The following is a 13,738-nucleotide window of genomic DNA, read 5'->3' as shown; positions in this document are numbered from 1 at the left end:
AGCCTCTTGGATCTTAATGTCCTTTCTGTTGTTCAGGTCTGAGAAGTTTTCTTCTATAATTTCTTCTAAAATGTTTGCTTCCCCTTCCTCTCTTTCTTCTTCTGGCAGGCCAATTATATGAATATTACTTCTTTTGAGATCATCCCATATGTCTCTTTTGTTGTTTTCATTGTCTCTCAATCTCTTTTTGAGCTCTTTCACCTCTTTCTTAGTTTTCTCTAGCTCATCTTCTGTCTGGCTAATTCTGTTTTCTGCTTCTGATAGTCTGCTTTCCATTCCCTCATCTGCTTTCTTCATTTCAGCCCTTTCAGCTTTCAATTCTCTAATTGCCTCAAGGTAGTTAGTATTTTCCTTGAGGGTCTCTTCTGTTGTTTCCCTAATACTGCTATTCCTTTCTTCCAAAGTTGTTTTCATTTCTGTGATTAATAAATCTATTATTGCTTGCATGCTTTTCTTATCTATGGTTACTTCTGGCTGATTTGTAGTTTCTTCTGGGCTCTTGTCTTCTGGGCTCTTCATTCATTGTATTAGCAGTTTTATTTCCTCTTGATCTACCCATATTTTAATTTTTTTTTTATTTTTATGTTCTTTTTTTTTTTTTTTTTTTTTTTAAACTTTATTTATTTTTATTTTTTATTAGATAGAGACAGAGAGAAATTGAGTGGAAGGGGCGATAGAGATGGAGAGAGACAGAGAGACACCTGCAGCCCTGCTTCACCACACGTGAAGCTTTCCCCCTGCAGGTGGGGACCAGGGGCTTGAACCTGGTTCCTTGAGCACTGTAGTGTGTGCGCTTAACCAGGTGCGCCACCACCTGGCCCCTTATTTTTATGTTCTGTTGTTCCTCAGGTGTTGTGTTTTGTGTACAAGCCACACTATACTAAATGCCTTTATGACAAATGCAGTCATCACCACTCTCGGAAATTATAATAGTAACTAAAGCAATGACTGAAGCAGTTTAACCAATACCAGTTAATCCCACAATGTCTCCAGTTTATGAAAAAAATAGCAACTAAATCCAATAGAAAAAGAAAGAGAAAGGAAAAAAGGGGATAGCAGGAATAGTCAAGTATGCAAATCTACTGTCCACTGTAAATTCTAGGGGTAGCAAGAGGAGAAGGAGAAGTAGAGCAGACACACACAAAGAGAGTCCGCTCTGAGTCAGATTCCTTCCCTGAAATAGTTCACAAATGAGTATCAGTGAATTCAGAAGGCAGAGGGAAGAGGAAGTGAGAAAGGAAGACAGGGGAAAAAAAGAGAGAAAAGAAAAAAGAAAAGAAGAAAACAGTTTTAAAAAAGCAGTGAAAGGAGAGTTGTGTTTTTTTTTTTTTTTAATTGGCTTGCAGGTGGGAGAAGGGCGAGAGTGGATGGAGGAGTATGAAAAGTGAGACAAGTTTCTCTCACAGTGAGTGATAGTTCTTGTCACCTAGCAATGGGAGATATACTAAGAGTTAATTTTGGTCGACCTGAGGGGGGGGCAAAGGGATATGCATGTATATATAATAGTATTAGTAAAATAGAACAGAGTAAAAAGTCCAAGCAGTGGGTCTGCAGCTTGGACAGCTCCCAGTTAGCATATACACATTGAGTCTAGACAACTGATTGAGAAAGAAAACACAAGACCAAACAAAAGAAAAAAATCTTTCAAGCAGTCTTTCCCAGGCTGGGTGAGGCTTGCTTGATTAGCTAATTGTCACTCCAAATGGGTCTAAGTCCCTTACTCAGAGGAAAAACAAAAATAGCCTAGAAATTTGGAAGTAATGTTGGAGTGGCACCCTGGTGGGTCAGGAATCTTGGTAAAGAAAGGAGCTCAGTAGTTTCTGCTAGCAGAAACTCCCAAACTCTGGTCTGGTTATGAGGAGAGGAGGGCTGAGAGAAATAATCAAGAAATTTTCTTTCTTTTTGCTCTAATTTTTACCCCAAATTGAATTATAGTCACCCCCTTGGACTCACATTTAGGATGTCTCCTTGTTTGTTCTGCTGAAGGCCAGATTTCTAAGGCTTTCTAGCAGTCCTTGTCAGAGCTCACAGGGGTGCAGCTATTTTTTAGTCACCATCTTGGCTCCACCGATCCTCTCTCTCTCTTTCTACATGAAGACTGGGAGTAGCAAAGCAGTTTCCATTCATCCAAGTTGGTGTTATCACAAAATTTAATTTATTTTTTATTGTTGGCTAAATTTTAATTTACAAAATTACATGTCAACAGGGATACAATTTCACACCATTTCCACCACCAGAGTTCTGAATACCTGATCCCTCTATTGCAGTCCACTGTGGTTTTTCCCAAGAGTGAAGACATGGAATAGCCATCATCTCTACAACTATCTGTCTACATTTGTAAATAATTGCCCCTTTTTCTTCCAGGTTCAATCCTTTCTTCCTCTCCAAGTCACACGTGACCCTACTGTTTCATCCAAATATCTCTCCCCTTTTCCTCTTCTCTCTTTGAGACTTGATGGAGCTCGAGTTCAGAGACCTCTTATCCTCTTTCTCCTATCACTCCTCACCCCTCTGGGAGTATGGATCAAGATTGTTTTAGAGGTACAGAAGATAGAAGTTCTATTTCTGTAATTGCTTCTCTATTGGACATGGGTTTTGGCAGGTCAATCCATACCTCAGGCTGTTTCTATCTTTCTCTAGTGGGCCAGAGTTTGGAGAGGTGAGGTTACAGGACACATTGGTGAGATAATCTGCCCAGAGAAGTCAGCATGGAATCATGGTAGCGTCTGCAACTTGGTGTCTAGAAGGTGGCGGGCATAAAGTGAGTCAAAATGGTTAATAAACAGGAACCAAAAAGTAGGAACAGAGCAGATGAGATCATGAATCCTAGGGAGAAAGAAAACTAGGAAGTCTACCCTGGGCATGTTTCCAGGGGCTCATGTCTACGGTGGTCCCTGCTTGAGTTGCTATCAGAATTTTACTGAATGTCTTCCAGAAGTCCTGGTAGAACATTAGTCCTGGAAGCTAAAATTAATGTCACTCACTTTAGCTATCACACACACACACACACACACACACACACACACACACACACACACACACACACACACATATATTTCTTCTAATTTTCTTTTAGATCAAACTTCTAGCTTTCAGTCTCAAGCTTCAGATTTGTTTGAGATCATACTGGGTATATTAACTCCTTTTTAATTCATTCTATTTTACCTCTAAGAATTGAGAGTTCCTCAGTTTATTTTTGCATCACAGCATTGTCCACTACTCTTTTTCTTCATTCTATTACTTTGCTTTTCTAGAATCTATTTATCTTTTTTTTTCCTTTTAGTGGGAAGGGTAGTTTGATTTTATGTTTATTTATATAATAATCTATGTTTTGTATTTATCCAAAGATTGAATTTATTTTGATTTAATGTTTACTTGACTTTTAAAAAAATTGTACAAGAACTAAGCCAATTTGCTTGGGCACATATCTTGATAGGGAGCTTCTGTTTCCTTCTCTCTCTTTATTGGGATAATTTATTCATCTCCATTCCACTTAAACCACTAATCACTATGTTTTTCCATTATGTTATAGACTAAATGCCTATGCAACCTAAAATGTCTGTGTTAATTCTCTAATTCTCATATGATATTTGGATATGTGACATTTGAAAGATAGGTTTTTATTTTTATGTGATGCAAGGAATGAACCCCCAGTGAACAGTACCACTGAGTCATTTCCCATTTTTACTTTTTAGAGATGGGAGGAAGCAAGAGACAGAAAAAGAGAGGAAGATACAGAGAGACATACACAACATTGCTCCACAATCTGTACAGCTCCCCTACCACCTCTATTTCCATGTTATATTTGAATTTTCACCCAGGGTCTCACACATAGTAAGGCCTTTACTTTATAGTTGAACTGTCTCCCAGTATAGTGATTACATTTTTCCCCCACCAGAGTAATTTCTACATGCCCCCCCCACTTTCTTTTTCTGATAGACACAGAGAGAAATAGTAAAGGAGAAAGAGAAGACAGCTTCCACAGCTTGTGAAGCTTCCCTCTGCAAATGGGGAACAGAGAACTTGAACCCAGGTCCTCATGCATAGTGTGTTCTACCAGGTATACCACTGCTACGTCCCAGTAATTAGATTTTGCTAGTCTTAAATAGTAGGATCTCTCTGAATGAGACTGGTGTCTTTATGATACACTAGATAGATTATTTGCTTACTCTCTGACACATGAGAACACAGTCTAAAATGTTCTGTCTCTAAGCAGGAAGAGATTTATCATCAGAATTCCCTGACCATACTATCATCTTAATCTTAAATTCCTCACCCTCCAGAATTGTGAGAAATAAGTCTATTGCTTTAGCTTCGAAGTATACAGTATTTTGTAATGATAACCTTAACTAACGCTGTGCTAGCTAACTCTGTTTCCTCATATTTCTGAAGTATTGTCCTATGCCATATATTTGCTATACCTGTTTTTCACTCCTTCCTTCTTCAAATAATACTTTTTTCCAGTATTTAGAAAAGCTTCTCTTACCCCAACTAATCCTTTATTGACAGCATGGTGAGTGATGATTTCATTTGATTCCACTCTATCAGAATGTGCCAATAATTATATAAGTATTTGCTATAAAATTAGACTTACTTTTCTCTCTGGACAGGTTGATAACACTTATTTGCACTATTTCTATTTTATTTAGTACTTAAAAAATTTCAGACTAGTCAAATATGGAAATCAATGGCTATTATTTTTATCTTCAAAATTTTTGTTATATGATATTGAAAATACATAGATCTTAAGCAAAAGTGCAGTGTGTCTATTTACAATTTTCTGTTTTTATTCTTTATAATTTTTATTAGGACAGAGAAATTGAGAGAGGATAGGGAGATATAAAGGGAGAAAGAGGGAGTTGGGTGATGGTGCAGTGGGTTAAGTGCAGGTGGCGCAAAGCACAAGTACCAGAGTAAGGATCCCAGTTCGAGCCTCCGGTTCCCCACCTGCAGGGGAGTCACTTCACAGGTGGTGAAGCAGGTCTGCGGGTGTCTATCTTTCTCTCCCCCTCTCTGTCTTCCTTTCCTCTCTCCATTTCTCTCTGTCCTATCCAACAATGATGACATAAGTAATAAGTACAACAATAAAACAACAAGGACAACAAAAAGGGAATAAATAAATAAATAAATAAAAAGAAAGAAAGGGGTAAAGAAAGATAGATACCTGCAGATCTGCTTCACCACTCATGAAGCATCCCCCTATAGGTGGGTATTGGGGACTAGAAGCCAGGTTTTTGCACTTTATAATGTGTGCTTAACTGGGTGCACCACTGACTGGCCCCCAGTTTTCTTCTTATTTCAGTTTTAATGGGACTCTTTGGCTCACTTTACTCTTCTATTCCTCAGTTTTCTAAAAATCTGTAAAATTAAAATTCTGGCTTAAATATTCTATGTTATGGGTAGGACAAACAATAATAATTCTTTGTTATCACCAGAAACATATGTAGCCCTTTACAGTAGGTTGTCAGAAAATTCATGACATATTTTTTCTATTTTTCTATGCAAGAATTCATTATGACTTTTTTGACAAAATAATACTTGTAACACATGTTAGTGTGCAGTCAAGGTTTCAAAGTCTTGAAAGTCAAAGATTTAATCTAAACATTCTTATATGACAAACTGACTTGAATTTGTCCAAGTAAGATAAATGTTAAGCAGTGAGTTTAAGGTTGAAACCAGGAAATCTGATTTTTTTTTGTCTCCAGGGTTATTGCTGGGGTTCAGTGCCTCCACTACAAGTTCACTGCTCCTGGTGGCCATTTTTTTTAATTGGATAGGACAGAGAGAAATTGAGAGGGGAGGGGATGAGAGAGAGAGAGAGAGAGAGAGAGAGAGAGAGAGAGAGGAACCTGCACACCTGCTTCACCTCTTGTGAAGCGACCCCCCTGCAGGTGGGGAGCCGGTGACTAGAACCAGGAACCTTGCACCTTGCACTTCGTACTATGTGCACATATCCTAGTTCTCTAGCATTGGCCTCTGAAATATGATTCTAAATTTCATGTTCTTCTACTGTGCTGCAGTCTTCCCTTATCTGCAAGATGAGTGATTTATCTGTTGGATTCTTCCCTTAAGTCTCCTGCTGGGCTAGCACGGGGGTGCCTCTTCCCGGGGTGTGTACTCTCTGGATTGGAGAGAACTCGACCATAGCCAGCCTGAGCTGCTACTCACTCAGCGATGTGGTAGAGGGATGACCCAGGAACCAAGCTCGTGGTGGCAAGGCAATGCAATTCTTTATTGATCAGAGAGCCAAGGCTTTTAAAGGGCAGACCTGGAAGTGGCAAGTCGGAAATGGAAATGGCTAGGAAAGGGGCGGAAAAAGGCAAAAGGGGCTGGAAAGGTAGGAACTCCCTTAGCAACTGTTGTGAGGGTTTTAATTGGTAGGATTAATGATACCCTGCAGGTAGGGAGGATCTTGAGGGTAGAAAGAAGATAGATTCTAAGGAATGGAATGGGTGGGGATCTTTCAGGCAAGACAATGGTTATGTAGATAGGCCATAGTATCAGGAATGCAGTGTGGAGCACGGGGAGCTGGCTTAATGTTTTAAGGAATGCCAGGCTCCTGGACCAACATCTCCCCCTTTCTTTTTATCTAATGGCTATAGAATCAGGAATGCAAGGTGCTTTGTGAAGCAGGGAGTCTGATAAGATGGGGAAAATCTTTGGGGTTACTCCTGTCTCTCCTTGCTCAAACTCTCAGTAGAGAGAGAGACTGACAGGATAGACGTACTCCTCAGGTTAAACCCTGCCAGGTTCTACCACATCCTCACAATTTTCCAGCAGTCTCCCATTGAATCGTTTCTACAATGTCAGGTTATTATTTTGCTAAATAAAAATCTTCAGTGAATATTTGGAAATCTCTTACTGTTTTGTTCTCCAAAGACCATCTTCTTTTGTATACAAGAAATCTCTGGATTATATAAAAGATGCCAATATCACGAGTAAGGAGAGATAGATGGCAGAAATTCTAAGAAAATGAAATTGGGTTAACTCTTATGATCTGTCATCTGAATTAAATTTCTAACTTCAATAAGATATAAGTGCTAGCTAGAACTTGAAGAAAATATATGGAGGCAGTTTTGTGGCTAGAATAGAGTAGACTTTGATGCCAGGTGAAGCCTGTTTTGTGCCCAACTCTAACAAGATGGGTGACCTTGCTCAACTTTACCGATGGATTAGAGTTTAGGTTGTTTTTTAACTGCAGACTGTATACAATATGTGGCATGATGGAGCCTAAAATGTCTCATTTGTAAACAGATAAATCAAAAGCATCAAACCCAGAGCTTTGATGCTTTCTGATCACTTTGAAATTGATTATATATACTAGATAGTTTAACTGAAATTAGGTAAGTAAATCTCAGCATCCATTTTTTATCCTGTCACCTAAAAATATTCCAAACAATGACTTTATTTTTATTTATTACTTTTTTCCACTGCACTGAGAAGCATTATAGAGGGTGAGAGATAAAGATAGGAGAGACATTGTAGTACTGTTCCACCATGCGTGAAGCTGTCCCTCTGCGGAACCTCCTTTATGGTGTCATGGGCTTGAATTCAGGTTTTTGGTCTTGGTGAGCCACCTGCTAGTGCCTGAACAATGATTTTAAATAATGACCTAGTGCTATTAGCACAGGATACTTAGCATAGTATATCTGCTTTGATTTGAGGAATTTGTTCTTATATTAAACAAATGTATCCAATTGGTACATCATGCTGAGGAATAAAACAAATAACTTTTTAAAAAAATTAATAATGATCAACAAGACCGTAGGATAGGAGGGGTCAAATTCCACACAATTCCCACCACCAGAGTTCCATATCACATCCCCTCCACTGGAAGCCTCCCTATTTTTTATCCTTCTGGGAGTATGGACTCAGAATCATTATGAAATGCAGAAGGTGGAAAGTCTGGCTTCTGTAATTGCTTTTATGCTGGACATGGGCATTGACAGGTCAATCCAAACTCCAATCCTGTTACTAACTTTCCCTAGAGGGATAGAGCTCTGGAGAGGTGAGGTTCTAGGACCCATTGTTGAGGTTGTCTGCCCAGGGAAGTCAGGTCAGCATTATGGTAGCATCTGCAACTTGGTGGCTGAAAAGCATTAAGATATAAAACAGAACAAATGGTTTAATAATCAGGAACCTAAAGGTAAGAATATAGAAGATGAGATTTGAGGTCTCCCTTTTGGAAAAAGCTAGGAAGTCTATTTTCAGTATTTTCCAAGGGGACCCATAACTTTAGTAATTTTTACCTAAGTCTGATAGCTAACATGTAGGTGGGCTAAAGGTATTGTCTGGGGGAGACAGTGTCAGAGTTTTGAAAGTTTAGAAAGTTGGTTCAGGGAAGAGGGTAGTTTTCAAATATGGGAAAAGTGTATAACCATTAACTGTAAACCCTATGGATTTGATCTGGGGCCCATATTCAGCACAGGAAGCTATATAACTTCTGCATCCCTGTAGATCTGAGCTCGCATTCTGTGGTCATAGCTAGGAACCTTCTAAGCTTCACTCATTTCAGGACCTGTCTTCCTTGTATGGCAGAGTATGTTGACCCAGTCTCCTTTCAGAGAGTGAGGCTGTTCCTACCATTGTAAAGCAAATTACCTATTAGTCTTATTAAAATTTATATTTTATTTATGTCTCCACTAATCTTCTAAGTGAAAGTCAAATGATTTTTTAGAACCTCTTGACATTGATAAGTCAAATTTACTTTTAACTTTGGTATGAACTTCACTTAACAAATCTAACTCCCACAAGTATAACAAGGCAATAGATATGTTTGGCAGAACAACTATTTATGTCCTTTCTTCTGTGTTGCCAGGGCGATGGTAGCAATATTGAAAATACTGGAGGTGGTTGTTATTGGCAAGGATCCTGAATTTCTTTTCCACATGGAAGGACTGTAAAAAGCAAAATGTAGGCTGGAGTGTAGGCAGTAGACTGGCCATTGTTATACATAAACTGGGTGAATGGATTATTGGTGATTGATGAAGTACTGACACTATTATTAGAATTCAGTTACTCATAGACAATATTCCCTTAATGATATTAAAAATGTAAGCAATTTTAGCAATTACACTGAACATTTTATTTTTTAAAAAATAATCTGCGAACGGAACTGCAAGCTTTCAAAGATGTGTTTGTCCAGTTTTTCCAAATAAGAATCAAAATGTTCTCACAGTATATGTTCAACTCCTGATAGATTTTTTTAAAACGTATTGGTTACATACTTTAAAGGGAATAAATGATTACATACAAACCCTGAGAAGAAAAGTCATCTCATCTGTTAGGCCCATTAAATTTTCTGTCCTATTTGAGTGTATCTCATTCATACAGACCCATTAACTAAAGGGTAAGTAATTGATACTTTTTAAAATATTTATTTATTCTCTTTTGTTGTCCTTGTTGTTTTATTGTTGTAGTTATTGTTGTTGTTGATGATGTTATTGTTGTTGGATAGGACAGAGAGAAATGGAGAGAGGAGAGGCAGGTGGGGGGGAGAAAGATAGATACCTACAGACCTGCTTCACCTGTGAAGTGAGTCCCCTGCAGGTGGGGAGCTGGGGGCTCGAACTGGGATCCTTCTGTCGGTCCTTTTGCAAATGCACTTAACCCGCTGAGCTACTGCCCGACTCCCTACTTCATACTTTTTATCTCTTTTATCAATTCTCATCAACCAATATTAAAACACTTCTTAGTTTTTTTTGCTGAGGATTTTTTATGTTTTAAGGGTTCAAATGTATTTTATTTATTCTGGGATGAGTAGCAGAGTGACTTAGATGACAAGTAGATTTTCAAACAAACTGCATAACAGCAACTGAAATGATTTGTAATTGCCATTAGAGAATAGGTTTCATTCAATTCCAAATCGTATGACTGCTAAGGTCATTACATCACAGAAACTGGTTCTGTTAGCTTGTATAGCATAGTGTTACTACCTTTTCCAGGAAAATCTATACTTTCTGGTGGCTCCATCTTGTTGTACTTTTCTGAATGTTTTGATCCTTGATGGTGCACTTCCTAGACAAAAGTAGTTGCCCTTTGCTCATTTCTGACTAAGGGCAATATCATGAAGATGTGACAGAACTCCACCTGATTGCAGCTACTGGCCTATTTAACTGAAAGTCTGTTAGAAACTTTGAAATCAAAATACTTCCCTGTGAGAAATCAAGATATATTTTTATTATCGGTTTATCGCATATGATACAGTTCAACAAAATTAAATGGAAGAGTTCCATAGGATAAGGTATGAGATGGGAGTGTTACATTGTTGGGTAGTATGCCAGCTTCCCCCCCCCCCCCCATAAAGCCTTTGTCTCTAATCCTGCTTAACTAAGCACTGCCATGCCTGTAGGGCATTGGTCTAATCCCACTTAAAACTGTGGTCTATTTACATAAACCACTGTTAACTAAGCACCACCCTGCCTCCAGGGCATTGGTTTAATCCCACTGGTTCACATGTCTTTTTGCTATGCCCCCTCTCATAGTCACCCTGATTTCCACCAGTCTCTTTTCACTCCACCCTCTCTACCTCACATCCTGTTTCCACCCTACTTGGGGAATATATATGTAGCTGCTCTTCTGTTTTAACACACTTGGGATTGCTCTCCAGCTCTGAGAGTTCCAGAGTCTATCTCCTGCGATGCTAGCTCGGCATGAGTTCCTGATACCTCTCCCATGCAGTAGCCTAGATTGGCTCCAGTTGAGTTCTTTCTAACCCAGAGAGCACTTGCTCAGGAGGAAGCACCCTCAGGCTATCCCAGCATCACATGGCATAGAACTTGTGTGTTCTTTCTAGTTTAGGGCCTTCTCAGCACCTCAGAGAGTTTGCTTAACAGCCTAGAAACATCAATGCAGAATACCTTATTTTTAGAAAGAGAGTAAGAAATAGAGAGAGAGACAGAGAGAGAGAGAGAGAGAAACAGAGAGAAGGATAAAAACCACAGTACTGCTCCATTACTCAATTACACCATGCAGGTACTTCTATGTGGTGACTGGGGGGTGGAGGTGGTGGGGGGTAGACTCCAAGTCCTTCTGCTCGGTAAAATGTGAACTCTACTGAATGAACTAACTCCCAGTCCTTTAAAACATTCCAATCACTGTGTTGCGTATGCCACGAATTCTCTCCTTTTATTTTTTTCTCTGCCTCTACTTTAACCATCAGTTTAGGCAGAAGGAAAATATATTACTGTAACCACAGTTCTTCCCCCCCCCTTCAGGGAGATGAGCATTTATTGGAAGGAAATAAGGACAGAAAAGGAGAAGAAAGTATGAGCTATGTAGCCAAGAGACATGGCCATGGGCCCTCTGGTCTTCTAAGCTTTATAGTCCTTTTAGCCAGAAGGGCCCTCAGGGGATGTGCTTCAGCCTTTGTCCTTAGGTTCTACATCTGCATTTTATGGCCTTTGCAGTCTGGTAGGGAGGGAATGCTGGTACCTGATATGCTTCTTACTCTGCCTCTGGCCCTTACTCCTGGCTTCCTATAAGGTGCAAGGGGAGGGGTGCTGCTTTCCCTAAGCTGCCCTCCAATAGAATTCTGTTATGGGAGTACCACCATTCACTGGCTTATTTAATCAATTCCTTGATGTTAAACATCTAGGTAGTTGTATTATTATTATTATTATTATTTTACTATTACTAACAAGTAGTGACTAAGAAACTTTGCACTTGGGCAGAGGGGCTCCAAGGTCCGAGGGTCAGTCCCCTATACCACTATAAACCAGAGCTGATCTGTACACACACACACACACACACACACACACACACACACACACACACACACACACCTACCTTTGCACTCACCCTTCATTTTCTTCCCAGGGTCTACACCTAGCAGATGACTTACAGGTATGAGTGTGCATATGATGCAAAGGTTACACACACTCTTGCACTGAATATAGGTCCCAGATCAAATTGAGGTTTATAGTTAATGGTATTTATATACCTTTCCCAGATTTGGGAACTACTCTCTTCCCTAATGTAACTTTCTAGTCCTATTTCCAATCCTGACACCATCTCCCCAGATAATACCTTTGGTCCACCTGCATGTTAACTGTCAGGCTCAGGCAAAAAGTAGTAAAGTCATGGGACCCTTGAAATAAACGGAAAATAGACCTACTAGCTTTTTCCAAAATGGAAACCCCAAATCTCATTTGCAGTATTCTTGCCTTTAGCTTCAAGATTATTAAACAATTTGTTCTGCTTTATATCTTAATCCTTTTTCAGCCACCAAGTTGCAGGTACTAGCATGACACCAACCTGATTCCCACTGGCAGATGACCTACCAATGTACCCTGGAACCTTGTCTCTCCAGATCTCTGCCCCACTAGGGAAAGATAGAAACAGGCTGGGAATATGGATCAACCTGCCAATGCCCATGTTCAGTGGGGAAGCGATTACAGAAGCTGGACCTTCCACCTTCTTCATTCCATAATGATTCTGGGTCCACATTCCCACAGAATCAAGAATAGGAAAGCTTCCAGTGGAGGGAATGGAGTATGGAAATCTGGTAGTGGGAAATGTGTGAAATTTTGCCCCTCTTATCCTGTGGTTTTGCCAATATTTTCTATTTTTTGATTTATAAACAAATTAAAAAATTCGTATTGGGCTGAGGAGATAACATAGTGCTTAATGTGCTGTGGCATATAAGGCTTTTGTCAGGTTGACAGGATAGAAACAGTTCAGAGGTAGGCTTTAAGACATTTACAAGTGCAATTAGCAGTCAGCTTCTATGCATTCTGAATATCAAAAGATAAGGCTTCCACACCTGCCAATTGAATTGGAAGCAGTTGAATAGGATAGAAATCTGCCTCTGATGCCAGAGGGGCTACCTGTACAACCCTTGTCCCTACTTTCTCACAATTATTTTTTTTAAGCATCACGAGTTATAGAGTTATAAATATATTTAGTCTTCTCTACTTCTAGAAAAATATGTAATGCTTTCTCTCCCTTATTCAAGTTTCTTTATTTTTTTCTATCTTCATGGTCAATTAATATCTGGTTCTACTGTCTCAGAGAAAAACTGAAACAAAAAGAAATTATAGAAGATGTCAAAGAGTTAAAAAGCTTTCTTCTAAGATCAGGAATAAGACAAGGATAGCCTCTTTCTATTCCATATATTTAATGATACAATCTTTATAAAATTCCAAATGCTAGTTGTATACAGAAATATAACAAATAATTCTAGAACTTGTATATAACCACCAGCAAATCAATAGCCAAAGCAATTTTGAAAATGAACAAAGCTGTAAGTGGCACACTCAATATTGATTAATTCAACTATAAATGAGCAGAGGATCTGAATAAACATTTTCCCATAGAAGACATGCAAAGCAATGAAAAGGTTCTTTATTGTAAAAGGCAGTAGCCTTGAAATTCCCTTTTTATGCAGTTGTTTGTTAAGTGCTTTTAGTATGAGTTGCTTGTAGTATGAGGTGTAAAATTCCTTGCCTCTTCCCCCTTGAATAAGCAGGACCTAATCAGTTAAGGCCACCCATTGTTCAAAGGACCCTGCCTGAGGACAAGCCTTATCAGGACCTTTGAACAGACTTTGTGGTGTGCTGTCTACCGGATGGGTGGTCATAGCCGATGGCAGGAGGATGTGCCTGGTTGAATTCTATTGGTTGTGTGATCTTACTATATTTGAAACTAGCCCGCGCTTTGCTTTGAATGGATCATGCTTTTGCTAAGTTTGAAATGATTGGATCTTGTGTTTGCTATAGCCTGTTATTGGATGTAGGTT

The sequence above is a fragment of the Erinaceus europaeus genome, chromosome 8 (assembly GCF_950295315.1).
Source record: "Erinaceus europaeus chromosome 8, mEriEur2.1, whole genome shotgun sequence".
Lineage (NCBI taxonomy): Eukaryota > Metazoa > Chordata > Mammalia > Eulipotyphla > Erinaceidae > Erinaceus > Erinaceus europaeus.
This window is presented reverse-complemented; position numbering follows the sequence as displayed.